The sequence below is a fragment of the Trachypithecus francoisi genome, unplaced genomic scaffold (assembly GCF_009764315.1).
Source record: "Trachypithecus francoisi isolate TF-2019V2 unplaced genomic scaffold, Tfra_2.0 Lachesis_group12, whole genome shotgun sequence".
NCBI lineage: Eukaryota > Metazoa > Chordata > Mammalia > Primates > Cercopithecidae > Trachypithecus > Trachypithecus francoisi.
Genome location: NW_022681457.1, coordinates 108,971,872 through 108,998,776, shown reverse-complemented (window position 1 = coordinate 108,998,776; position 26,905 = coordinate 108,971,872). Strand labels below are relative to the sequence as shown.

The following is a 26,905-nucleotide window of genomic DNA, read 5'->3' as shown; positions in this document are numbered from 1 at the left end:
ACTGGGTGGCTTACACAATAGAAATTTATTTTCTTGAAGTTCTGGGGGGTGCAGTTTAAGACCTTCTGGGGGGTGCAGTTTAAGACCCAGCAGCATTCAATTTCTGGCGAGGGTTCTCTTCCTGGCTTGCAGATGGCTGCCTCCTCACTGTGGCCTCACATGGCCTTTCCTTGATGGACGTGTGCAGAGAGAGCTCTCTGGAATCTCTTTTATGAGGGCCCTAGTCCCATCAGACCACCTTTATGACCTCGTCTAACCTTAATTACCAACCCAAAGCCCTATCTCCTAATATGTTGGGAGTTCGAGCTTTAACATATGAATGTTGGATGGGTACAGATACTCAGTCTGTAACAGCACCCTACCATCTTTTTGGTTGCTGACACTAAAATCCTCTGTCTCCTTCATCTCTCCTGCTTGAATCAAACTCATCACAAGTTCTTCTCCATTTGTCAACGTTGACTTTAATTTAGGGCCATAGGCCGGGCGTAGTGGCTCACGCCTGTAATCGTAGCGCTTTGAGAGACCAAGGCGGGTGGATCATCTGAGGTCAGGAGTTCAAGACCAGTCTGGCCAACATGGCAAAACCCCATCTCTACTAAAAATACAAAAATTAGCTGGATGTGGTGGCGAGTACCTGTAATCCCAGTTATTTAGGAGGCTGAGGCGGGAGAATCGCTTGAACCTGGGAGGCAGAGGTTGCAGTGAACCGAGACCACACCACTGCACTCCAGTCTGGACAATAAGAGTGAAACTCCATCTCAATAAACAAACAAACAAGGGCTGTAACCTCCTAAGTGGTTTTCTGTTCCCCTTCTATCTTGCCCATCCTCCAAGGTGATTTCTGCCTCAGGGCCTTTGCACTGGCTACCTCTGTGTATTAGTTTGTTCTCACGCAGCTAATAAAAACATACCCAAGGCTGGGTAATTTATAAAGGAAAGAGGTTTAATTGACTCACAGTTCCACATGGCTGGGGAGGCCTCACTATCATGGCAGCAGGTGAATGAGGAGCAAAGTCATGTCTTACATGGTGGCAGGCAAGAGACAGAGCTTGTGCAGGGGAACTCCCATTTATAAAACCATCTGATCTCATGAGACTTATTCACTACCACAAGAACAGTGTGGGGGAAGCTGCCCTCATGATTCATTTGTCTCCACCTGGCCCTACCCTTGACACATGGGAATCATTACAATTCAAGGTGAGATTTGGGTGGGTGGACAGCCAAACCGTATCACTCTGCCTGGGACTTCCCCACCTCCCCAGTCTGCTGCTACCTTGTCAGTCTCAGTGAAAATGTTGTCCTCTCTGAAAGCCCTTTCTTGATCACTCTGTCAAAAGAACCATCCTCTATCTTTACTCTTACATTCTTCTGTTTTCTCTTCCGGACATCTCGTGACAGGTTATCGCTTTACTTGTTTGTCTCTTTCAGGAAAAGAGAAGCTTTGTGAGAACAGGCCTTTGGCTTCTTCACTTCTGTGTTCGTAGTGCCCGACAACCCAGTGGTTGCTCAGTCAATGTTTATTGAAATGAATGAATGAAGTCAACAGAGATTTGTTGTGGCTTCCTGTGAGCACTCCTATGCCCAGTGTTAGAGGAGTCCCAGATAAATATAAAAATCCCCAGAGGCTGCAGTGAGAACACAGGTGTTCCGCCTGGCATGTTAAACTTTAGTTAGAGAGAGAAGGCAGGAATGAAACCAGCACATTCAAGACGACTCTAAATGGCGAGTAGCAATTGGCTGATACAAACGACATGCATGAACAGAACTTGAGAGCCACTCCCCGCTGGCTGTGGTCGGAGGCTTCTGGGAGAAAGGGGAACAGAACCAGATGTCGAAGGAGAGGAGGCCTTCAGGATGGGGTGGGGGAGGAGAGAAAGGCAAGACACAGAGAGTGGAGGGCTGCAGAAGCTGGGAGATAGATCCAGGACTGTTTCCCTCCTTGGACATGTTCAGGATATTACCCTGGTCTTCTCCTGAGAGAGAACATGTTTTTCTCCACCCTGGATCCTTGGTGCCTGGTGCAGGGCCCTGCACAAAATGGGTGTTCAAGGAATTAAAGAATTCAGGTTGGATGAGGTAGTTCATACCCTCCCTGGGGAGCTGGGACTTTTTCCTGTGCACTATGAGGGACACTGAAGTTCTGATAGACACAGTGGCTGGAGGGTTGGCATGGCCAGGCCTGGAAGCTGGGGAAGGCTTAGAGGAGTCAGTTACCACCATCAGCCAGGCCTGAGAAGTGAGAAGGAGATGGATGAGGCAGGAAGAATCACTGAAAAGGACTTTGGGAAAAGGAAGCAACAAATTTGGGAGCCAACTGAACATGGATATGGGCAGGAGTTGCACATGGCTAAAAGGAGCCAGCAGGGGATATTAAGGAGAGTCTGGCCAGATGGGAGGCAGCAGGGAGTGGTGGGGATTGTGGCAAAGTGGGGTGCCAGGCCCCTTCCCTAAGACAGAGCCATGACTCAGCACCATATGAGAATTTAGGCCAGAGATGCCAGATTTTTAAGTTTTGCATGCGAGATCACCCATGTTCTCAATATTGGCAATTACTCCATATTACATAAAATAAATAACAAACACTTCACAGGCCAAAGAAGACACTTCCATGGGCCAGATGTAGCCCTGGAGCTGCCTGTTTGAAACCAGAGAGTGTGTGTGTGTTAGAGGGTGGAGTCGGGGAAGGGAGAGAATACCCAAGGTCATTGAGATTTCAATGCCACCTGGAAAATGATACGCCTTTTCACTGGAATGGGGAAGTCGGAAGGAGCCAGGGGCCGGAGAGGATGGGCAGGGAGTGGAAGATGCTGCGGCAATGGGGATGGTCATTTGACAGAAGAGGACACAGACTGAGAACAGCTCATCCCGAGCAAGCAGCTGGATCCCAAAGGCAGTTGGTCACAGACTGGAGGGAGGGTCTGTCTCTGTGGTTAGTTGGTGATGGGCGTGCAGTGCATCGCTGGGACGTTCTCTATGCTTCTCTTAAGCATTTGATTGTTTTAGATTTGGGGGATTTTTAAATTTGACTGCATGATTTGCATCCTTGTATGAAGCAACTGTAAGAACACTGGTGTTAAGCCTTAGAGAATGGGTTGCAGAATATTTTCCCAGGTTATCAGTGGTCACCAACCCCATCCCTATCCCTAAAGAGGTAGCGAGATAAGCCCAGCGCTGTAGCATAACAACCGCGCATAGCGTGCCTAACATCATGTAAAGTCTTCTAACCCATATGCGCTGATGAGTCCTGGCAACTCCATTAGGGAGACACCACTTATCAAACCCTTTTCATGGCCCAGGTGAAATAACACACTTAAGTTCACCCAACCAGGAAGGAAGTAACACAGCTGGGAGTCGAACCTAGAACCAAAATCTTTGACCCTAGCTCAATAATGCCTGCCTTGCACAGGCATTTAGCACTTTGCTGAGTTGACCCACCAGGCCACATGAGGTCCTTGTGGCTGGAGACCTGTGTGGCCAGGCTGGAGCCTTGCTGGCTGAGCAGGGGTGGAGGAGGGATTCCTGGGGCAGAGCCAGAAGACAGGCTTGGTGGAGGAGTAAAGCGGTCCCTTCGGTTGCCCATGGTGGCTCTTCCAAGCCTTAACTCCCTTCCTGGTCCTCCCACCCCACCTGTCTCTGTATCCTTGAGCTCGGCCGATTCCTCAGACTCCTCTTGGGTCCGCATCCCAGGATGAGGGCTCTGAGGCTTTAGTGAGCATCAGGATCACTTGGCTAATTAAAAGCAGATCCTGGGCCTTACCCTGCATTCTGATTCTGTAAGTCCTTCATTTGGCCCAAGAATCTGCATGTTTAGCAAACCACAAGGTAGTGCTTCGGGGTCTTCAGATAACGGCCGGGTCTCAAACTGCTGCTCCCTTTGCTTCCTGACCCCCATCTGCTGCTCACCTACCATCTCATTTTATATACCTCATATCCTCCAGTATCATGAGTTAGTACTGGCGGTGTGCCCATTTTACAGATGAGGACATTGAGGCTCAGAAAGTTGAAGCAACTTACCTAAAACCATCCTGATAGACCTGGAATTTTATCTCCACTGACTCTAACCACCTTGCTCTACTGCCTCTGCTAAATAAGCATTGGTGCCCTGGAGATCCCTTAGTGGAGAGTTTACAGGAAGGACCGAGAATGATGCGATTTAGCAGGATGTTCAGTCTGTAGACTATAGGGGAAAGGGGCATGAAACCTGGTTGATGCCTTGGCAGCCAGAACTTTCCTTGTGTTATCTCCATGGGCTTTTAGCCCTCGTGTGAACAGCTGACATCATTAGTCAGAACAAACCACCCAGAATCGGTTCAATTTTCAAAAGCTAAATGGGAATCAAAATATGGAATGACCCAGGGACTGCTCAGTAGGAAAACTGAATCCTCTGGGACTCAGAGCGGATCTTGTAACCTCCAGGGGCTTAGCATCTGGACATGGGGCTTGAAAGAGAACAGACGGGGAAATTGTACCCCAACTGGGCAGCTGTGGCACCTGGACAGGCGAATAAAATAACAGTTCTACCTGTGACCCAGCAATTGCACTTCTGGGTATTTCTAGAGAGAAAGGCAAACATCTGCCTTTTTCACACAGACTGGTACACAGAGGTTCATAGCAGCATTATGCCTGACATCATGCATTTCCTGTAGTGGAGGAAACATCCCAGCTGTCCATCAGCAGGCCAACAGCTAAACAAACTGATACAGCCACACAGCTGACGGCTACTCAGCAAGTTAAAGGAAGGAAAGGAACCAGGATACAGGCCACACCATGGATGAGCAAAGGAAGGCAAACAGAAGAGCACTTTCTGGGTGATTCCACTGCTAAAAACTTCTGGCCGGTGCAATAGCTCATGCCTGTAATCCCATCACTTTGGGAGGCCGAATTCAAGCCCAGCCTGGCAACGTGGCAAAACCCTATCTCTACAAAAAATATAAAAATTAGCGGGCATGGTGGCACACGCCTGTAACCTCAGCTACTTGGGAGGCTGAAACAGGAAGGATGGCTTGAGCCCAAGAGTTGAAGCTGCAGTGAGCCAAGATCACACTCCGGCCTGGGTGACAGAGCACGACCCTGTCTCAAAAAGCAACACAAACAAACGCAAAACCTTCTAATATGAGCAAAACTAACTGCTGGTAAAATAAGGTAGAAAGGTAGACTGAAAGAAGGCATGCACATGCGAGGGAACTTTCTGAAGTCATGGAAATGTCTTCTATCTGGGCAGTGGTTACATGAATATATGTGGTTCTCAAAAGTGCATCTAAATGTGCACTAAGATCTGTGCATTTTACTATATATAAACTGCATCTTAAGTAAACAAATAAGTAAAGGGCAGGTACCTCTGCCCCAGCCCTGGCAACTGAGTCAGCAGACCTAGGGTGTGGTCCACGCGCGTCTCCATGCTCAGCAAGTGCTGAGTGTTGATGCCCAGCCTGCGGTGGGCACCACCAGACACTAATTGCTAAAGTCTCTTCTGGCTTTAGCAGGATGGTTGAGTCTTTGCAACTGTCGAGTATTTACCATCAGTCTGTTTTTAAGCATAAACCTAGTGGGGGTCAAAGTCTGGTACCGGGGCTGTCTCCTGATCGTCAGCACGACCAGCTCTAAGCTATAGACAAAGCACCCTCAGTCACCAGGCAGATCCTGGCCATGTGCCGGGCATCACAGGGCCCACCGTGCTGGGAACAGAGACCAGTACTCACTTGCAGGGCTGCAGACATCCATCAGGCATGGGGCGTTGGGCAGAACCAGACAGGCACTCTGTGATCAGGTTCTGTCTCCCTGGAAGCCCTCCAGATAATGATTTTGGCAGTGTCTTGAGGAGCTATTGTGTTATAGACACTGTGCTGGTTGTTTTGGGTGCGTGTTTAATTATATGAGCGGATGCATTCTTAGGGGCTAGAGCTCAGAGCCCCTCACTTCTCCATGATTGCCTGTGTTTCTCTGTATAAGTGACCTCACCTCTCTGAGGCTCAGCTCCTCATCTGTAAAATGAAGACAGTGGCCGTACTTCTTCCCTCACAGAGCCTTTAGCACGGGGAGCATTTAGTAAATGTTGGCTATTATTATCTAATTTAATCCTTATAATAACCCTATAGGCAAGGTGCTATTCTTATCTGCAGAGCAAAAACCGAGGCTCAGAAAGGTCAAGTCCCTCACCCAAGGTCATACAGCTAGAAAATGGAGGAGCTGGGATTGAAACTTGGGTCTGCTTAACTCCCGACTCTGTTCACTGCACCATGCTGTCATCAGCTTTGTGGGATGGGGATCAATACAGAAGACCCCCCACAGACTGGATGGAGAATCCATTGCTGGCTGAGTGAGAGCCTGTCCTTCCAGAAGACTGTGTGCACTGGTTCCAAGAGTGATTTCGCATCCCTCTTCTACCAACTGTGGGACCTTAGACAAGTTACTTAGTGCCTCAAGCCTCAGTTTCTTCATCTTTAAAATGGGAGTGCTAATACTAGCCTTAACAGGCTACAGTGAGGATGGAATGAGTCAATAGGTGTAAGGTGTATAGACGGCACCCAGCATACTATAAACCTGTCATACTTGTCAGCTGATATTTGCTGTCATCTGCGAGGTCACCCACCTCTCTAGGTTTGTGACTGAGCTCGGTGGGGCTCTAGGTTGCAGTAGGATGGGAAGTTGTCCTTCATGCCTTTGAGGAAGTGACAGGATAGCCTCCAGGTGGCATGTGGCAACAGGTGTAGCAAAAAGCCTTTTTGAACCATGTCCAAGGACTCGTAAGCTCTAAAATTAAACTGTCTTTTGGATTCTCTCATTTTAAAAACTCAAAGCCTCGTTCCCAGGCTTCAGTTCCTAACCATCTGGCTCTACTCCCTTGCAAGAGATTCGGGCTGATGGTTACTGTCATGTCCAAGTAAACGATGAGCTTCCCACCCCACTGCCCTGGCTCTCGGGTCATGGCAGCAGGTACTCGACCAGACGGGGCTGAAGGTGAACAAACAACCTTTTCATTTGTTTATTTTGTATGCTTGCTTTAGTGTTTTGCCTGTGTTGTGGGAACCATGGCATGGGTTTCTCAAGCTGCTCTGTTTTCTTTGCGTTGAAAACGAAAATAAAAGGTGAACCATCAAACCGTGACGTCTGGCTGCCCGCGTGAAACTCCATGAGGGCTAGTTTATAAATTTAAAACGTGTGACCGGCCGGGCGCGGTGGCTCACGCCTGTAATCCCAGCACTTTGGGAGGCTGAAGTGGGTGGATTATCTGAGGCCAGGAGTTCGAGACCAGCCTGACTAACATGGCAAAACCTGGTCTCTACTAAAAATACAAAAATTAGCTGGGCGTGGTGGCGGGCGCCTGTAATCCCAGCTACTTGGGAGGCTGAGACAGGAGAATTGCTTGAACCCAGGAGGCGGAGCTTGCAGTGAGCTGAGATTGCGCCACTGCACTCCAACCTGGGCAACAAAAGCAAAACTTCATCTCAAATAAATAAATAAATGAATAACTGCACCAGGCTGAAAGCAGAATGCCAGTACATAATAGAGCATCCCTTCTGGAGTCAAAGCCCCGCTTTCTTCTTGGCTGCATGACCTTGAGAATGTGTCACTCTTCCTCTGTGAGCCTCAGTCTCCTCATCTGTAAAATGGACATAGTCATGGCGCCTGCCCAATGGGACTGTTGTAAGATCAAGCAGGCAAGCTTTTAGCACAGCCTCAGCAAGCTTCAGCTTATGTGGTCATCAGTATACCAGGACCACTCTGAGTTGAACTGTTCAAGCTCTGGGTCTCTTGACAACTGGCTGTGTGACCTTGAGCAAATTACTTCACCTCTCTGAGCTTCAGGTTCCTCAGTGGCAAAACTGAGGCCCCATGTTCTATCTAAATGCGTTGTCCTGCATATTAAATTCTGGAAATAACTACCTAAGGCAGCTTGGAGCAAGAAAGAAGACAGGCAAGAAGGGCCATAGAAGGAAGGTACTGGATCCCCAAAGCTGAAAGATGATTTACCTGGTGGCTGTGAGGAGGGAAGGTCAGCCTGACAGAGGACACAGAAATATCCACTGCTTGTTTTATGGGGGAGTAGGGGGCACAGAGTCTCGCTCTGTCACCCAGGCTGGAGTGCAGTGGCGTGATCTCGTCTCACTGCAACCTCCACCTCCTAGGCTCAACTGATTCTCCTACCTCAGCCTCCATAGTAGCTGGGATTACAGGCACCCACCACCACACCCAGCTAATTTTTGTATTTTTAGTAGAGATGGGGTTTCACCATGTTGGCCAGGCTGGTCTCAAACTCCTGACCTCAAGTGATCCTCCCACCTCAGCCTTCCAAAGTACTAGGATAACAGATGTGAGCCACCACGCCCAGCCAATGGCTTCTAAACTTGAGTAGCCCCAGCATCTTCCCCGTTGGGCTTGTTTTTACATCTGCTGGTAGAATCAACACTCTTTGGGAACATATGGATCTATGGACTTCGCTTAAACATATTCGGAATCCAAGATGTCATTTACCAAAAAAGCACACAAGGGATAAATATCCCCCAACAGCAGAATTCTTTATTTTATAGAAGCATTCACTAGGAAATTCCTTTCAATGTTATGCATCCCTCACATGCGTAATATGCTACTTGATTTACAAATAAGGCAATATCGTGCAGAGGTAAAGGGTACAGTTATGGGAGCAAGATCACTCCCCACCCAGCCCCAGGTACCCCGATTCTGCCAGTTACCAGCTGCAAAACTTTATGTGCCTTTGCCTCCATTTCCTCATGTTTTTAAAGGGAGATTCTCGTACATAGTATCTATCTCACCTGCAGGTTGCATGAAGAATAAACAAGATAACTATAGATTGCATGAAGATAATTCTTATAAAGAAAACTTACTACCACACAGTAAAGGCACAATATACATAGGTAGTATTCCTTCCAATACTATTTTCTGAATGGCTTCTATGTGTTTGGTGCCATCTGCCCTGTGTCTGCCTTCGTAGAGCCTAAACCGGGGATGTGGGCTATGGACGTAGAAACAGGCAACAAATAACATAAACAAGATGATTACATGTTGTGATCATAGCTATGCCCAAAACCAGCAAGATGCTAGGACAGAGAACTGCGTGGGCAACTACTTGCAAATATCCAGTTTGGAAAGCCTCACTGTGGAGGTCACATTTAAGTGACAGATGAGAAGGAGCCAGTGAGGACAGTGGGGCCGCAGCTGCTCATTTCAAACATGAAGGTGCACGTGCCTCCTGCAGGATCCAGTCCAGCAGGTTTGGGGTGGCCCTGAGTGTCTGCTTTGCTTTGGGCCCTTGCTTGCTTTTCCTTTTCTTTTCTTTTCTTTTTCTCTTCTCTTCTCTTTCTTTTTTACAGCGTCTCACTTTGTCATCAGGCTGGAGTGCAGTGGCACGATCTCAGTTCACTGCAACCTCCGCCTCCCAGGTTCAAGTGATTCTCCTGCCTCAGCCTCCCGAGTAGCTGGGACTACAGGCGTGTGCCGCCATGCCTGGCTAGTTTTTGTATTTCTAATAGAGACAGGGTTTCACCATGTTGACCAGGATGGTCTTGATCTCTTGACCTCGAGATCTGCCCGCCTCAGCCTTCCAAAGTGCTGGGATTATAGGCGTGAGCCATCGTGCCCGGCCTTCCATTTCTAACCAGCTCCCAGGGCTGCCGACACTGCAGGACCACACTGTGAGTGGCCAAGGACTAGCAGAGGACAGAGGACAGAGGCTGGATCCACATCCGCATGGCAGAGTACCTTGAAGGCAAGGGGGGAGTTTGAATTTTATTCTCAGGATAGTAGGAAGCCAGACAGAGGAGTGACATGACTGAAGGGTGCTTCTAGAAACTCATTTTGGCTGCTGCGTAAAGACTTGGGGCCAGGGCAACCGCGGAGAGACCAGGTTGGAAACTGATATCGTTGTCCAGGTGACAGTGGCTTAGACAAAGGTGGTAGTGATGGCAGAAGCAGGAAGTAGGTGGATTCGAGACGTCTGGACAGGTAAAATCAACCACACTTGCTGAGGTGTTAAATAAAGCCATCTGTCATAAGATATGTGCTTATCTTAATTTTTTAAAACTCAATAGTATAGAGTAGTAGCTCTCAAGCAGGGATGATCTTGCCCTCCCATGGGACATGTGGCAATGTCTGGAGACATTTTTGGTTGCCCCAGCTGGGAAGATGCTACTGGTATCTAGTAGGTAGAGACCAGAGATGCTGTTACACTACCTACATTGCACAGCACAGCACCCCCAGCAAAGAATTACCTGCCAGCATGTCAGTGGAGCCAGGGTAAAGAAACCTTGGGTAGAAGTACATGAAGGCGGCCTGGCGCGGTGGCTCACGCCTATAATCCTAGCACTTTGGGAATCCGAGGCGGGTGGATCACGAGGTCAGGAGATCGAGACCATCCTGACGAACACGGTGAAACCCCGTCTCTACTAAAAATACAAAAACGTTAGCCAGGCTTGGTGGCGGGTGCCTGTAGTCCCAGCTGTTCGGGAGGCTGAGGCAGGAGAATGGCGTGAACCCGGGAGGCGGAGGTTGCAGTGAGCTGAGATTGCACCACTGCACTCTAGCCTGGGCGACCGAGCGAGACTCTGTCTCAAAAAAAAAAAAAAAAAAAAAAAAGAAGTATATGAAGGCAGAAATGTCCTGCCTGCCCCACCCCCATCTGACCCCCACAGCCCAAAGATAACTACTGTTCCCAGTGTGCGTGATGGTCCAGACTTTGTTCTGTGCATATACGCAGATTTCCTGTAAGCCTCCTCACCAGTGAAGTAATGCTTGGGAAATGCTCAAAACTTAGGAGCCCTGAGCCCACCATAGGAAAAGACATCTGTTCATTTTGTCAAATCCGTTCTATTCCTACCCCATGCGGAAGGTTACTGCCACATTGCCCAGAACTGTATTCATTCTATCAGTTGTGATATTTTTTCTTTTCTCCAAAGAGCCCTCCAAAACTTGCTATCCTTGTGACCTAGGCAGCCTTCTCTAACTGGGACTAACTCATGAAACCTGAGAATTTCAGTGCAGGAAGAAATGTTGGGATAATATAGTCCTACCCAAGTTCTTACTGTACAGGTGGGGAAACTGAGGCCCAAGACTGCTTGGAAGCGGGGAAATCCCCTTTTAATAAGTAGTCTCTTCTTCATTTACTGGGATATTAATTTCAGGTTTTCAGTGTAATGCACAGTTATGGCTTATGTTTCTGATTTTTTTTTCTTGGTCATGTCTATAGGTGAGGTTGGTTACAATGGCTGACAAAAGGAACATTCTTAACTTTGTACTTCCTAAGTGCTGTGACAGGTGGTCTCCAAAAGATGCGAGGAATTTTGCCAGTCTGCAAACTTGAACTCTGTAGTCTGGGAAGACCAGTTGAATCTCTTTTCACTGGCTGAACTGAGCGTCATTTTCACATACCCATCGTGGGTACCACAGCTGTGCAGAAGTCAGCTTTGAGTTCAAGCTTACACGTGGAATGCTGCAGCCTGTGGCCATCCTCCCGTTATCCATGCTGTCATCTCTTTAAAGGCCCCCAGAGATCTCCAAGTGGAAAGAACCATGTCTACCCCATTAGAACCCCAAGCCAGGTCAGGGAGGCTGACTCCATGGCAGCAATGAGGGCCCCAATAGCTGAAATCCAGTCCCGCCGTCCAGTGCCCTGAGCCCAAGGAAGGGACACTGCCCCCTTGTCCCACTCAGCCAGTAGAGAGAGGCGGGAGTCTCTTGAGAGGCTTAGGAAGGTACCCTGGGAAGCCTCCCTACTTATTTTCCCAGACCCCCCAGGTTGGGGGTAAAGGGCGTGAGGCAGTCTGGTCTTTGATTCTTTGGCACTGGGGAGCCATTGACTGTTCTTAAACAGGGAGTAATCAAATAGAAAATGGCTATTCCAGGAGGATCAAAATGGCAGCAGTGTGCTGGGTGAATTGGATGGACAGGAAAGACGGGGAAGGAAGCTCGGTAGGTACGGTGAGGAATGAGAGTCTACCCCAGAATGGCAGCAGTGAAAACAGAAAAGGGGGAAGAGATGGGCATTTGTGACTAATGGATGTTTGTGACTTGACTCTGATTGAGGGAGAGCCAGGGGTCATAGATGACCTTGGTTTTGACCCCAGATGAGGAAAATGGTGACTCTGCCGATGTGGGAAATGGGCACAGTTTACTTAGCCTCTCCCAGCCTCACTTAAGACATCTGTAGAATGGGGTTGTGTACTGAGTGGTGGGGAGGATTAAATGAGATTGTGCATGGATATTAACCCAGGCCTGAGGGGAGTGGCAGGCACTAGGACCATGAAGAGCCTTATGAGCAGGGCTGTATCCTGGGGGGGCATAGGGAGCCATGGAGGGATCTTGCCTGAGGGTGGGATGGTCACATTTGCCTTTTGGAAGGACCTCTCTGAGAGCAGTGGAGAGACGGCAGGCCAGGGGGCAGGGAGACCACCGGGGAGGCCTTTGCAGTCCGTATCCCGGTGAGGTGTGGGGTTGGTCCAGACCAAGCAGAAAGTGGGGGACCATCCTGAAGCGGGCCGGCTTCCTTGTGTGCCTCCTCCCCTTTGTGCTTGGGGAAACCACTGGGAGGAATGCGAGGTGGCTAGCATGTGTCCTGGCAACCCCACTGGAGGGGAGTTGTGTGTGACTGATGGACCATCTCTACACAAACCCTGCACTGGGCCAGCCCCTCCAGCAGCTGCAGGACAACAGAGGCTGAGCTGTTTGACCAGAGAGGCCACAGCTATCCAGTGGGAGTGTGCGGCCCCAGTCAGAGTCACCCTCCTTCCAACAGAGCACCCCTATCCCCCAACCCCCGATCCACCCCTCTCCAAGTCGGATCCTCCCCGCCCCCATGCCTCCTAGGGGACTGGATCTTAATTCACCCTGTTCCCACCACTCTGCCCTCATCTCTTCCTCCCCTGCACTTCCGCGGGTCCCCTGCACTTCCGCGGGTCCCCTGCACTTCTGCTCGCTTTTCCCTCATCTGTGCTGTCCATGCCTCTCTGTTCCTTCCTGCCCTTGGCCCCTAGCATGTGGTCTCACTGCGGCTTCTTCTCTCTTTGCCCATCTTGGGCATGTAGGAGGCTGAGGGCAGAGGCTGGTGATGTCTGTAGGTCCTAGCACCATGTGCAGCCCGTGAGGAGGAGATGGAGCCCCAGGGACTGTCTGCCTGCTCTGTCAATCCATCTCTGCTTCCTTCCTTTTACTCCTGTATCTGTCTGCTGGACATGGATCATAACCTTGACCATAACGTTTTCAAGGGCAGGCCTGGTTCTTCCACCCTCTATTTCCTGCTGACAGCCCAGAGGCATTCCCACGGTGGTGATTTATGACCCTCTCTATGGGGTGGCGTCTTCTAGGGCAGTGGCCTAGATGTTTTCCAACTTGCAGCCCTGGGACTCTGTCCTTCTTCCCTCACTGCTGAGGCCATAGCCCTCTCTCCGTGAGTGATCTTAGCAGCCATCCTCAAAACACCCTGGCCAAGGAAAGAGCTCTGATAAAACCCTCAGACCCTGACTATCAGCCCCCATGCCCGAGCCCCCATTTTGCAGGTGTGAGCGACCTGACTGTGCAAGCTGAGAGGATGCATGGGCACAGGTGGCATGAGCTGCTCATGCTATTGGCACCAAGCTGACCTCAGAAAAGGGATGTGTGTGTGTGTGTGTGTGTGTGTGTGTGTGTGTGTTACTGTTTTAGTCACTTATTTCATTTAAAAATTTGTATTAGGTGTAAGAGTGTTTTTGGTTCATACAACAGAAACATTGCTAGGTCCAGCTGGATTTCTGGGTCCAGTGGTACCCTCTGGAGTTTCTCTCAATCTCCACCTCGGCTCGCGTTAGCTCCCTGCTGGTCCCCTCCTCAGGCAGCCTTTCCCCTTGCCATGACAAGATGGCCACCAGCAGCTCCAGGCTGCATCCCGTCCTTCCTGCAAACCCAGAGGGACAAGGAAGTCTCAGGGTTTCCCCCAAAGCAAAGAACTGAGCCTCACTGGTTCTGCCTGGGCCATAGCCCCACCCCCCCAGAACACAGAAGAACTGATTGGCTAGGCCTGACCACGCCCAGCCTTAGAACCTGCAAGGAAGAGGCCCTGCCTGGTAGGCAAGCACATGGCATGGCCACCACATCACCTGAGTGCTCAGCAAGGTAACCCTGGGCAGCCCAGCTCACCCAGCCCAGCATGGCCATACCCCGGGGCCTCCAAAAGCCCTTGTTGGGAATCACGTGTGCAACAGGCTTGGATAGCTTTACACTCCAGAAAGACAATAGCATTCTACTTGAAGGGTTGCCTGCACTGACTTCTTTTCTGATAACAAGAATCATTCCTCAGTTTACCTGTTTGGGACATTCCTATTTGGTGTTAGACTTTTGTAAACAGAGGGCATACCTGTGGGGGACCTGGCACCGGGTTATTTCCCCGAGATGCCATTGCTGTGTCCCCCAGGACCTGGGTGACTTCTACATCACTGCCTGTGACCTCAGCTCTCTTCCTGCCTCTTACAGCGGGGACGAGATCACAGCCAGGGAGTGTTGGGATGATTCCATTTACAAAGATGATGTTTGTTGAATGGATGTCTGGAGAGAGACAACAGCCAGAGGTCAGCAGCTTTGCTCTGCCCCTCCAGAGCCCACCCTCACTGCAGTACCATCCAACCATCCATGCCCAGCTCATGGGGGCACTCAGGAAATAGCAGCTGATATTTGGTCATTATATATATTTTTGGAGACAGAATCTCGCTGTGTTAACCAGGCTGAAGTACAGTGGCGTGATCTAGGTTCACGGCAACCTCCGCCTCCCAGGTCACGTGATTCTCCCACCTCAGCCTCCCAAGTAACTGGGATTACACGCACCCTTCACCACACCCGGCTAATTTTTCTATTTTTTTTTTTTTTTTAGTAGACACAGGGTTTCACCATGTTGGCCAGGCTAGTCTTGAACTCCTGACCTCAGGTGATCCACCCACCTCGGCCTCCCAAAGTGCTGGTATTACAGACATGAGCTACCATGCCCAGCCATTGTCATTACTATTGTTATTGTGCTGGTTGTTCAGCCTGGAAGTTTCTCCAGGCTCAGGAAGCAGCCTTGACCCTTGCTGGCCTTCACCCCTCTGGCTGCCTCCATTCCATGCCTAAACATGTAGAGTTACAATTCCTTAGCTCATCGTTTGGATCTAAACACCCCAGAGGGTAGAGATGGTGCTGGCGTAGCTCCTGGCCTGAGGGAACACTCACGATGGGGCTTTCAGGAGGATGATCTGGGTTTGAATCTGCACAGTGCTGTTTATGAGCCTGTGATCTCCACTCCCTTCCCTCCTCTTACAGCAGGGACGAGACAGCAGCCAGGGAGTGCTGGGATGATTCCATTTACAAAGATGACATGCAAAATGTCCAGCTCAGTGGCTGGTACCAGGGCAGGGCTCCAGGCCTGTGGGTTGAGATTCGTCTGTGGAGCCCAAAGAGGGCAGAGACTTCCTGGACATAAGGCTTCAAGCAGCCCCACGAGCCCTGGATTGCAGGGGCTGACCCAAGGTGGCAGAGAGGCCTTTCCCGCATTCAGCCTTGACCCCTGTCTTCCAAGGCACGTTACTTAAGACAGTGGCATTTGTCTTTGCTACTGACGGCCTGGGACAACCCCTCGTCCCCTTCCCTCTCTCTGTCAAAGCAAACCTCTGCTTCTGACCTTAGATAAAGGACTGCTTTGTTCATGGAACTGGTGTGTAGATGACAAACTCCTTCTTTTAGAGCAGGGCTTGGGGGCAGGTGAGAGACAGGATTTTAGAGGGGTTGAGAGGATGGACTCTGGACTCACTATCTGCCTCACAGCTGTGCTCTGCTACTTATTAACATGAGGCCTTGGGCAGGTTAAGGAACCTCTCTGGGCCCGAGTGTCTGTGACTCTAGCATGGGATTGGCAGTGGTGGCTGCTTCGTGATGACATGAGGTCATCCAGGCTCAGAGGAAGCATTTGATGCGTGTTAGCTGTTCTGAGCACGATGTGAAGATGCATGCTTTTAAAAACGGAAAGCCCTCTGATAAAATGTGTACCCCTCCCAACTTGGAACCTGACACACATTGTCTAGATCCACCTGAAGCTGCAAGAGCCCTGCCGCCAGATGCCGGGGCAGGGAATCTTATCCTGGGAGACAGTCCAGGAAAAGCCAGTGAATTCCCTTTAAATTATGCAGGATTGTGCCTGTGGCCCTTGTGGTAGGTTAAATAATGCCCCCTACCCCACCCCCAAAAGATCTACATCCTAATCTTAGAATCTGTGACTATTTACATTATATGGTAAAAGGTGTGATTAAGTTAAGGCTCTTGAGACAGGAACCTGATCCCGGGTTATCCAAGTGAGCATGATGTAGTGCCAAGAGTTTTTTGTTGTTGTTATTGGTTTTTTTGTTTGTTTGTTTGTTTTTCTGAGACAGAGTCTCACTCTGTCACCAAGCTGGAGTGCAGTCGTGCTATCTCAGCTCACTGCGACCTCCACCTCCTGGGTTCAAGCAATTCTCCTGCCTCAGCCTCCCCAGCAGATGAGATTACAGACACATGCTACCACGCCCAGCTAATTTTTTGTATTTTTAGTAGAGATGGGGTTTTACTGTGTTAGCCAGGATGTTCGTGATCTCCTGACCTGGTGATCTGCCAGCCTCGGTCTCCCAAAGTGCTGGGATTCCAGGCGTGAGCCACCGTGCCCGGCCCCCCAAGAGTTCTTATAAGGAGGAGGCAGGCAGGCCAGAGTCAGAGAAGGAGGTGTGGTGACCAAAGCAGAAGCTGGAAGGATGTGCTTTGAAGGTGGAAGAAGGTTCCAGCAGCCAAGGGCAGGTGGCCTCTAGAAGCTGGAAGAGGGAAGGAAATGAATTTTTTCCCAGAAGCCTCCAGAAGGAACACAGTCCTTGGTCACCTTTATTGTAGACCTCTGACCTCCAGAACGACAAGAGAATACCTTTGTGTTGCTTGAAGCCACTAAGTTGGTGGCAGTTTGCTACATCAGAAGTGGCTGGGGAAGCAACATGAAATTAACGCAGCCCTTCTTGGGAAGGTAGATAGCCATTTATCAGGTTTTCACCCACGTAGAGTCAGCTGAAGAACAGTCACTGGTCCGAGTCACTCCACCTGGCCCCTGGAGGCCCCTGCTGGGAAGAGCAGCCACCACTGCCATTCCTATGCTAGAGACACAGACACTCACGCCCAGAGAGGTTCCTTCATCTGCCCAAAGCCTCATGTTAATGAGTAGCAGAGCACGGCTGTGAGATGACTGCCAATTTCCCTTCCTCCTCCTCGGCCTAGATCACTCATCCTAAATGCAAATATATTTTCAGTAGTCATTGCTTCTCTGGGGAGGAATTTTTTTTTTTTTTTAAGTTTGCAAATCTTTCATATTTCCAGCTGTTGAGACAATATTTTTGAGAGCTGATGTTACTCTAGCGGCAAAACCAGAGCCAGCTGTTAAGCAGCCAGAAAGCTACGGTAATTCAATAACATGACCATTTCTCTTTTAGCACGTTTTTCGTTTTTCTTTTCTAGAAGTTGTAGGCATCTATTTAGTTTGATTATCTGTCGTCTTAGTGAAGCTGCATCTACAACAGTCAGGTCATCCGATGTCCCTTCAGTTGTTGCGTCTGTATTTGAAATGCCATACCTGACGTCGTCATGATGAGGATTAGAAGTGGCGGGAGCAGGCCTGCCGCACGACACGAGGAGAGAATCATTTCTTTTTTTTTTTTTTTTTTGAGACGGAGTCTTGCTCTGCCACCCAGGCTGGAGTACAGTGGCCGGATCTCAGCTCACTGCAAGCTCCACCTCCCAGGTTTATGCCATTCTCCTGCCTCAGCCTCCCGAGTAGCTGGGACTACAGCCGCCCGCCTCATCGCCCGGCTAATTTTTTGTATTTTTAAGTAGAGACGGGGTTTCACCGTGTTAGCCAGGATGGTCTCGATCTCCTGACCTCGTGATCCGCCCGTCTCGGCCTCCCAAAGTGCTGGGATTATAGGCTTGAGCCACCGCACCCGGCCGAGAGAATCGTTTCCGACCAGCTGTCCATTTTGATGAACAGCATTTTCACTCATAGATCGTGCTCTCTTTAGTCTGCCGACTGCACAGCTTTCTTCATTTTCAGGGGTTGTAGGAGATCTTTCTAAATCCAGAAAATCTAGTGGTCCTTCACTTAGCATGAGTACATAGGTGGTGTTTTTAGCACCAAGGGTTAAAGGGAGTTGATTGAATAAGGTCAAAATCTGCTGGTCTTGAAAGTGGAATATCTTCATTATTTCTTGCAACACCAACCCTCTCCAGAATCTGCATGATCACACTAGCATCTGGAACACAGCATTTGGCAGTGCTACTCTCTTTCTCTCCTTCCTTCCTTCCTTTCTTCCTTCCTTCCTTCCCTCCCTCACTCCCTCCCTCCCTCCCTTCTTTCCTTCCCTTCCCTCCTCCCTCCCTTCTTTCTCTTTCTCCCCCCCTCCTCCTTCCTTCCTTCCTTCCTTCCTTCCTTCCTTCCTTCCTTCGACAGAATATTGCTCTGTCACCCAGGCTGGAGTACAGTGCCATGATCTACTGGCTCACTGCAACCTCCGCCTCCCGGGTTCAAGCAATTATCTGCCTCAGCCTCCCAAGTAGCTGGAATTACAGGCGCCCACCACCACACCCGGCTAATTTTTGTATTTTTAGTAGAGACGGGGTTTCCCCATCTTGGCCAGGCTGGTCTTGAACTCCTGACCTTGTGATTGACCTACCTCGGCCTCCCAAAGTGCCGGGATTACAGGCGTAAGCCACCGTGCCTGGCCAGTGGTGCTACTTTTAACTTTTCTGGGACCCTCATTCGCTGACCAATACCTTTGGTCTCTTCCATTTCGTATTGAATTCGACTGATTTCTGCCACCTCAGCAGCAGTGGGAGAAGGAAATGCTGCCCCACTCACAAATGTGTACCACCTACTGCTTGCTGTTTGTCACGTTTTGCTTCTGCGCTTCATACTAAATCCTTTGACTTGCTTCATTGTGCATGTGCTGGATTAAGAGCCACTTTTGTCCCCCTGGGCCCACAGAAGGGTCCCAATGAGGGCCGCCGCTCACCGGCTCCCAAGGACGTTCGGGCGGGTGCTCTCAGAGGTTGTTAGCCCAGCACGGAGGCGCCAAGGCACAGCACCAGCATAGCAGCCCGCAGAGGGCCCCTCTGGGGAGGAATCTGAGAAGCCCACAGAACAGCCTGCCCTGTCACTTTGGGGGTTTCTAAATTAGAGCCATTCCAGGTGGCCCATGGAGGTACCTCCCTTAGTCCCCAATTGCACCTGCTGCCGACCCTAGGCCTCCCTCTCCAGGCTGCCACTGCCTGTCTTTGTGGGGAAACTGGCTGCGGTTCCTGCAGTGGGATGGATATGGGCCCTTCTGTCTTGGGATAAACCTCTCAGCAGCTGCTTGAGATCACAGGCTGGCACCTAACTTGGAGTTATCATTCACACTCCCAGAACGGTAACAGCCCTGTGGCACTGTTCTCTGGCCTCCCCAGGCTTCCCACAGCAAATGACAACAACAGCTTGTTGTGTGCCTGTCCTGTGCCGGACCTGGACTCTCAGAAGTGGCTGGGGAAGTAGACAGCATTCTCTTTTTCTTTTTCTTTCTTTTTTTGAGACAGAGTCTCACTCTGTCGCCCAAGCTGGAGTGCAGTGCCATGATCTCCACTTACTGCAGTCTCCATCTCCTGGGTTCAAGTGATTCTCCTGCCTCAGACTCCTGAGTAACTGGGATTACAGGTGTGCACCACCACACCTGGCTAATTTTTGTTTTTTGTTTGTTTGTTTGTTTTTTAGTAGAGATGTGTGTTTGGTTTTTTTTTAGTGGTGATAGGGTTTCAACACGTTGTCCAGGCTGGTCTCGAACTCCTGACCTCAAGGGATCGTCTCGACCTCCCAAAGTGCTGGGATTACAGGCGTGAGCCACTGCGCCTGGCCACCATTTTCTTTTTAACAGATGAGGAGATGAAGTGCATTGCCAAGGGGTGTACAAAATTAAATCTATATCACACAGACTCCAAATCCATCTATATTCCACTCTACTGCTAAGCCAACTACTGATTTCACACAACAAATTCCACTATACCACTGTGCTGCGCTACTCCTTCATTCAACAAACATCTGTTAAGCTCTTCTGGCCTGTGCCAGGCTTGTTCTTGGACAGAGAGAGCAGTGAACAAAAATGACAAAAATTCACACCCTTGAAAGCTTACCTCCTGCAGCCACACTTTCCAACAGAAATAGAATTCAAGGCCCATATATAATTTTAAATTTCCTGGTAACCACACCTTTTTTAAAAAGGACGAAGAAACAGGCAAAATTAATTTTAATAATATATTTAGCTCGACATGTTCAAAATATGTCATTTCAACATGTAATTAATATAAAAATGTTAGTGAGGTGTTCTTCCTATCCTCCTAAGCCTCAGAAACTTGATGAAAGATAGTTCCCTCTGGCCACCCCACAGCAAGCCACGTGTGATTGTCACCAGGCCACCTGGTGGAGCTCAGCCCCCCATTCTGTCCACCAGTCTGTTCCTGCCACATGCCCCTTGGAACTGCACTGGCCACAGCAGTGGACTCCGTGGCTCCCTGTTGCTGTGGAATTGGGGAACCAGCATTTCTCTGTGGATTTGGAGAGGTGCTGGGCCTCAGCGCAGAGGGCTAGGTTAATGCAATTCTCAGTTTGTACCTTGTCTTTGTTAGTGGGCTCTACAGAGCTGCTTCCTATCTTTTCGTTGTTATTCCTTTATTCCTCTTTTCTCCCCTCTCCCATTCCATCCAGGGCACCCATCCTAACATGTTCCACGTGCCTGTTGTTGGCTGTGGTCTTGCACATTGTGTCTTTCTCATTTCCCTGGATGATATTGGGTTCTGTCCCATTCTGATTGGCTATCCCCTACTTCACTTTTTTCAGCCAGCAATTTTATTTTCCCGACCATAAATTCAAGAGCTCACCTGCAGCAACACCATCAAATGGAAAGAATTCAAGACCCATATATGATTTTACTTTTTCTTTTTCTTTTCTTTTCTTTTTTTTTTTTTTTTTTTTGAGGCGGAGTCTCGCTCTGTCGCCCGGACTGGAGTGCAGTGGCCAGATCTCAGCTCACTGCAAGCTCCGCCTCCCGGGTTTACGCCATTCTCCTGCCTCAGCCTCCCGAGTAGCTGGGACTACAGGCGCCCGCCACCTCGCCTGGCTAGTTTTTTTTGTATTTTTAGTAGAGACGGGGTTTCACCGTGTTAGCCAGGATGGTCTCAATCTCCTGACCTCGTGATCCGCCCGTCTCGGCCTCCCAAAGTGCTGGGATTACAGGCTTGAGCCACCGCGCCCGGCCTTCTTTTCTTTTCTTTTCTTTTTTTTTTTTTTTTGAGACAGGGTCTTGCTGTGTATCACCCAGGCTGGAGTGCAGTCACGCAATCTCGTCTCACTGCAGCCTCCGCTGCTCAGGCTCAAGCAATCCTCCCACTTCAGCCTCCCAAGTAGCTGGGACTACAGGCACTCACCGCCATGCCCAGTTAGTTTTTTGTGTGTGTATTTTTTGTAGAGATGGGGTTTCGTCATGTTGCCCAGGCTGGTCTCGAATTCCTGAGCTCAAGCAATCTGCTGACCTTAGCCTCCCAAAGTGCTGGGCTTACAAGCGTGAGCCACCGCACCAGCCTGCCCCATATATAATTTTAAATTTCCTGGTAACCATATCTTTTTATAAAATGACAAAGAAACAGGAAAATTAATTTTAATAATATACTCTACTTGATATATCCAAAATATGTCATCTCGACATGTAATTAATATAAAAATGTTAGTGAGATTTTTTTTTGTCCTGATAAGCCTTGGCAATCTGGTGTGTGTTTTACACTTTAATAGCACATCCCAATGCAGACTGACCACATCTAGAGTCCCACAGAGTTTATTGCTTGTCCCCAAAGTTTGTTCCCATGAGTCCCCCACCCTCGTTCATCTTCTCTAGGCTACTTCAAAGGAACCGGTTTTGCCCTCATTCTCTAGGATGTTCTAGCTCCTTCTCTGAGTCCCTTGATGAGTCTCTTGATTCATTGATTCTTCCTTGAGTTCTGAGATTACTACCTGCTGGGGCTTGCCACATCACATGTCACTTTGTCCTCACATGGCCCCCATTCTGAGACTCAGGGAAGAGCTGGCCCCGGGTTGCACACCTAGTGGGTACTGAGCCTGATTCCAGACTCCAGCAGCCTGAGCACAGAGCCCAGCTCCTAACGGCATCTGCTGCCCAACTGACTGCCCTCGGCCTTGACCCAGCAGGATTCCCAGGAGACGTGGCTTGTGGGAAAGAAGCCCAAGCAGTCCTGGCTGAGCTACTTTTTCTGAGATGTGCTGAGAGTATCAATTATGTGTGGGTCCTCAGAGGCCTGCAACTCAGTGGCTTACTCAAGGCAAAAAGTTCCCTCCCCCTCACTTAAAAAATGGAGGCAGTCCTCAGCCCTGAGTTTTCATTCCGGTGACTTTGCTGTGTGTGCCTCTCACTCACTGCATCTGACAACTGCACGGCACTGCATGGTGTGCACCTAGCTCATCCACCCATCCATCCCCCACTCAGAGACACCCAGACTGCCTCCAGCCATCTGCAGTGGACAGCCTTACCCACGCCCCCTGTGTGGGATGTGAACTCAGGTGGAGATCTGCCGTGCTGTGCCAAAGTGAGCTTGGACTACTTTGCAACAGGGCCAGAGTGAGCTTGGACCATTTTGCAACAGCCAGTTGTGCACATCTCCTCCCTACTCCGAATTCAGTGACATTGTGTCAGTAGCTCAATAGTGCTGTGATGGGAGTATTTACACCACAGCGATGGGCAGTGGCAATCACTACAAATCTGGGCTGTGTGTGTATGCATCTGTGTGTGTGTACGTGCGTGCACATGCACACATGTGAAAGAGAGAGGGGGAGGGAGAGAGAGCCAGTTTACCAGCATACCACTGTGATGGGGTATGTGGAGACTTTGTTTTCTAGAGACATGGTCTCACTCTGTTACCCAGGCTGGAGCGCAGTGGTGTGATGATAACTCACCGCAGCCTCAAACTCCTGAGTTCAAGTGATTCTCCCATCTCAGCTTCCTGAATAGCTGGGACTACAAATGTGTGCCACCAGCACACAGAACAAGAGACAGGGTCTTTCTATGTTTGCCCCAGGCTGGTCTCAAACTCCCAACCTCAAGTTGTCCTCCCACTTCAGCCTCTCAAAGCACTGGCATTACAGGCATGAACCACTGTACCCACCCTTTAATTTTATTGAATTAAGTGCTTCCAGACTGGTACCAGAATGGCCATCCGATTTTATATGTCATTTCAAAAAAACTGTTTTCCCAATTTCCAATTTAAAGAGATTTGTGAACAAGTAGGTGCATTAAAAAACAATGACAACATAATTTCAAGTCACTTATTAATTCAGCTAGTTGGCCCTGAGATGTAGTGGAGAATTCTAAACATAAGTGTTCACTAGAATTCAGTTTCTAGTTTTGGCATTCTAGGACTCTTTCAAATGCAGGGGACAGAAAACTCAATATAATGAATGAGCTCTTAGCACTGAGCACTCCAGGGGTTGTTCTTCAGACACAGCGGGATCCAAGTTTGCAAACAGTGTCATGAGGACTCACTCCCTGTCATTTGGTTCTGCTTTTTGCTGTGTTCATTCATTCCCTGGCAGGCTTTCTCTGCCCGCCACTCTGAGCTGCATGTGCAATGGAGGAGTGTCTCTTTCTCAGCAATTCCAGGGAAAGTTGAAATTTGAAACTCACTGGCCCAGCGTGGATTACGTTTCCATCTTGAAATTATCACTGTGCCTCAGAGTGTGGGAACGCCCTGACTGGCCAGGCCTGGGCATGTGCCTGCAACCTTGAGCCAGAATCAAGGTCAACCGTATGGACTGAGAATGGGGAGGGCCCTAAAGAAGGAAAACCAGGCACTGTTCCCAGCAGGATGGGAGTGGCTGCTGGGCAGGTAAAACAGCAGCATCCTCTCAACTTCTCTGGGGCCCTTGAGACTGACCGGTGCCCCTCCGTGTTGGACACCTCCTCCTGTGACCTTCGGACCCTGTGTTTTCAGGGCTTCCTGGCTTCGCTGACTGAAGAGGCCTTCTCTGCATCTTTACCCAGGCCATCTTCTTACCCTGCTTCTGGCTGAGGCTCTCTCCAAAAGCCCCGTACTGAATCACTCACCTCATTCCTGCCAAGCGTGTGTTGTGACCAGTGCTCCGATTATGGGCACAGGCTCTGTGTACTCTCTCGTCAGGATGGTATCATTATTGCCATTTTACAGATGAGGAAACCAAGGTTCTCAGGGGTGGAAGGAGCAGCTAGTGAAGCAGATGCACACCAGGGTCCTTGCCTTCAGCTGCCATAGCCCTCCACTTCCCTGATCTAGGCGTGTCTCTGTCACCAGGGCCCTCCAGCTCTGAAACGATGTCCCTTTCCTTGTGGTATCTGCATCCAGCCAGCTGCCACCTTTCCTCCCACAATTGTGGGCCTCTCAGCCTGTGTGGGCAGGCTTAGCTTTGGCTATACATGACAAAAGAAAAAAGAAAAATCAGATGCAATAAGATAGACCTTATTTTTCTCTTATGTAAACAGAGTCCAGAGGTCAGCAGTCCAAGGCTGAAAAGGCAGCACTGTGATCCTCAGGGACCTAGGCTCCTTCTGTCTTGTTGCTCTGCCATTCTCTACCTCATACCCCAGTATGGCTGCTTGAGCTCCAACCATCACATCTGCACTAGAACCAATAGGAAGTGGGAAGCAGGCGGAGATATGTCTCTTCATTTAAGAATGCTTCCCTTCCTGAATGTGCCCCACCCGCTTTACACACCCTGCTTAGTCACATGCAACAGCTAGTGAACTGCCTAACAGGCTGGGTACTGCTATCTTTATTCTAGGAAGTCATGGACAGCCAAGCATCAGCTTACTATGGAGGAAGGGGAACATGGATACTGGGAACCACAAATAGGCAAAATTAGTATTACCATTATTTTTTGAAACAGAGTCTCACTGTGTTGCCCAGGCTGGAGTGCAGTAGCGTGATCTCAGCTCACTACAACCTCTGCCTCCCGGGTTCAAGCGATTCTTGGTGCCTCAGCCTCCTGAGTAGCTGGGACTACAGGTGCCCGCCACCATGCCTGGCTAATTTTTGTATTTTTAGTAGAGACGGGGTTTCACCATGTTGACCAGGCTGGTCTTGAACTCCTGACCTCAAGTGATCCGCCTACCTCAGCCTCCCAAAGTGCTGGGATCACAGGCATGAGCCACCCCACCTGGTCAATCGGCAAAACTAAACCACCCTGCTGACCAAATGGAAACGTCAGACCAGTGAATCAGCACGCTGTCTTTTCTTTCTCTCCCTCCAGCACAGGGAGAAGGAGGAAAGAGCAGCAGGCTCACTGTGCCTGGAGGTGAGCTGTACTGGACAGGTGACATCTCACCTCGGCCAGGTCTCTCTGGTGCATTCCTCAGAAGGTCAGCCCCATTTCCGGCCCTTAGCTGGGACCTGCTTGGTGTTTACAGATTGATGTGGCAGAGGGAAAAACACCCAAGATGTGTCCAATGAGCCCTGTGAAATCGTTTTCCAGCATTTAAGTTTCACCAGGGCTTCTCTATAGACAATGAGACCACTTCTGAATGGCATGCTGGCTGTGAAGAAAGTCCATTGTGTCTTTGTTTAGTTCAAGGAGACTTTTTTTTTCTTTTTTTTTTTGAGACAAATTTCATTCTTGTCACCCAGGCTGGAGTGCAATGGCATAATCGCTGCTCACTTTAACCTCCACTTCCTGGGTTCAAGCGATTCTCCTGCCTCAGCCTCCTGAGTAGCTGGGATTACAGGTGCCCACCACCACGCCCGACTAACTTTTTATATTTTAAGTAGAGACAGGGTTTCACCATATTAGCCAGGCTGGTCTCGAACTCCTGACTTTCAGGTGATCCACCCGCCTTGCCCTCCCAAAGTGCTGGGATTACAGGCATGAGCTACCGCGCCCAGCCGGTTCACAGAGATTTTAAAACCCAGGAGAGCAGATGGTTGTGAGGGTGGGCTAGCCACGGGTCGGGGGAATCATAGCGCCAGCTTTTTTCCTGCAGCATCATGTCTTGGCAGCACCAAACACAGATGAGGAAACTGAGGCTCTGAGGCGCGTAGGGAGCAGCTAGTGAAGCAGATGCATGCCACGGTCCTGACCTTCAGCTGCCGTAGTCCCCCATCTCCCCAATCTTCATGTTTCTCTGTCACCAGGGCCCTCCAGCTCTGAAATGATGTGGCTTTCCCTGTGGTATCTGCACACAGCCAGCCAAACACTCCGCTGGATAACCCTCCACGTGGATAACACACTCACTCCTCAACCCTATGAGACCAATAGTATATCCTAACTGCCGCTGGACAGAGGTGGGATTTAGCTCCCTCCTGTGTGCTGATGAGCCCTGACTTCTCTGTGAAGTGGGGACCATAGCACTTCCTTCTCGGGGCTGCTGGGAGGTGATGTGTGAAACACATTAGCAATACCACGGAGGTTGTGAGCGCTCGGTCCAGGGTAGATATTTTTTATTACACAGTGGGAAAGGGGCTAAGCGAAGCAAACGTGGGCTGGATTGCACCCCCTCCAAGTTCCTATGTTGAAGCCCCCTGTCCCCAGTAATCAGAATGGGATTGCATTTGGAGATAAGGCCTTTACATAGGGGATTAAGGTGAAGTAAAGTCATATGAGTGGGTCCTAATCCAGTATCACTTGTGTCCTGTAAGAAGAGGATCACTTGAGCCCAGGATTCAAGACCAGCGTGGGCCATACTGGGAGGCTCCATCTTTACCAAAAAAAAATATATATATATATATAATATATTTATATTATTATATAATAATATATTATATATTAGCCAGGCTTGGTGGCATGCACCTATAGTCCCCAGCTACTCAGGAGGCTAAGGCAGGAGGATTGCTT

The 26,905-nt window shown here is 49.6% G+C and overlaps 1 protein-coding gene and 1 pseudogene across 4 annotated transcripts in view; one reads left to right on the top strand and one right to left on the bottom strand.

The window, feature by feature from the left end:
* The window catches only part of TMEM51 (transmembrane protein 51), a 73,453-nt gene that overhangs the window by 24,736 nt on the left and 21,812 nt on the right, over positions 1-26,905 (top strand). Inside the window, exon 1 of one of the 4 annotated variants that reach the window (XM_033228255.1) lies at positions 18,522-18,535. The exons of 2 other annotated variants lie outside the window; for them this stretch is intronic. The gene's annotated coding sequence lies outside the window, so the exon portion shown is untranslated. Of the gene's footprint in view, positions 1-18,521; positions 18,536-21,077; positions 21,091-26,905 lie in introns of those variants that run through there. One more of the 4 variants, XM_033228254.1, reaches the window with a different exon arrangement.
* LOC117093584 lies at positions 17,296-24,331 on the bottom strand (annotated as a pseudogene).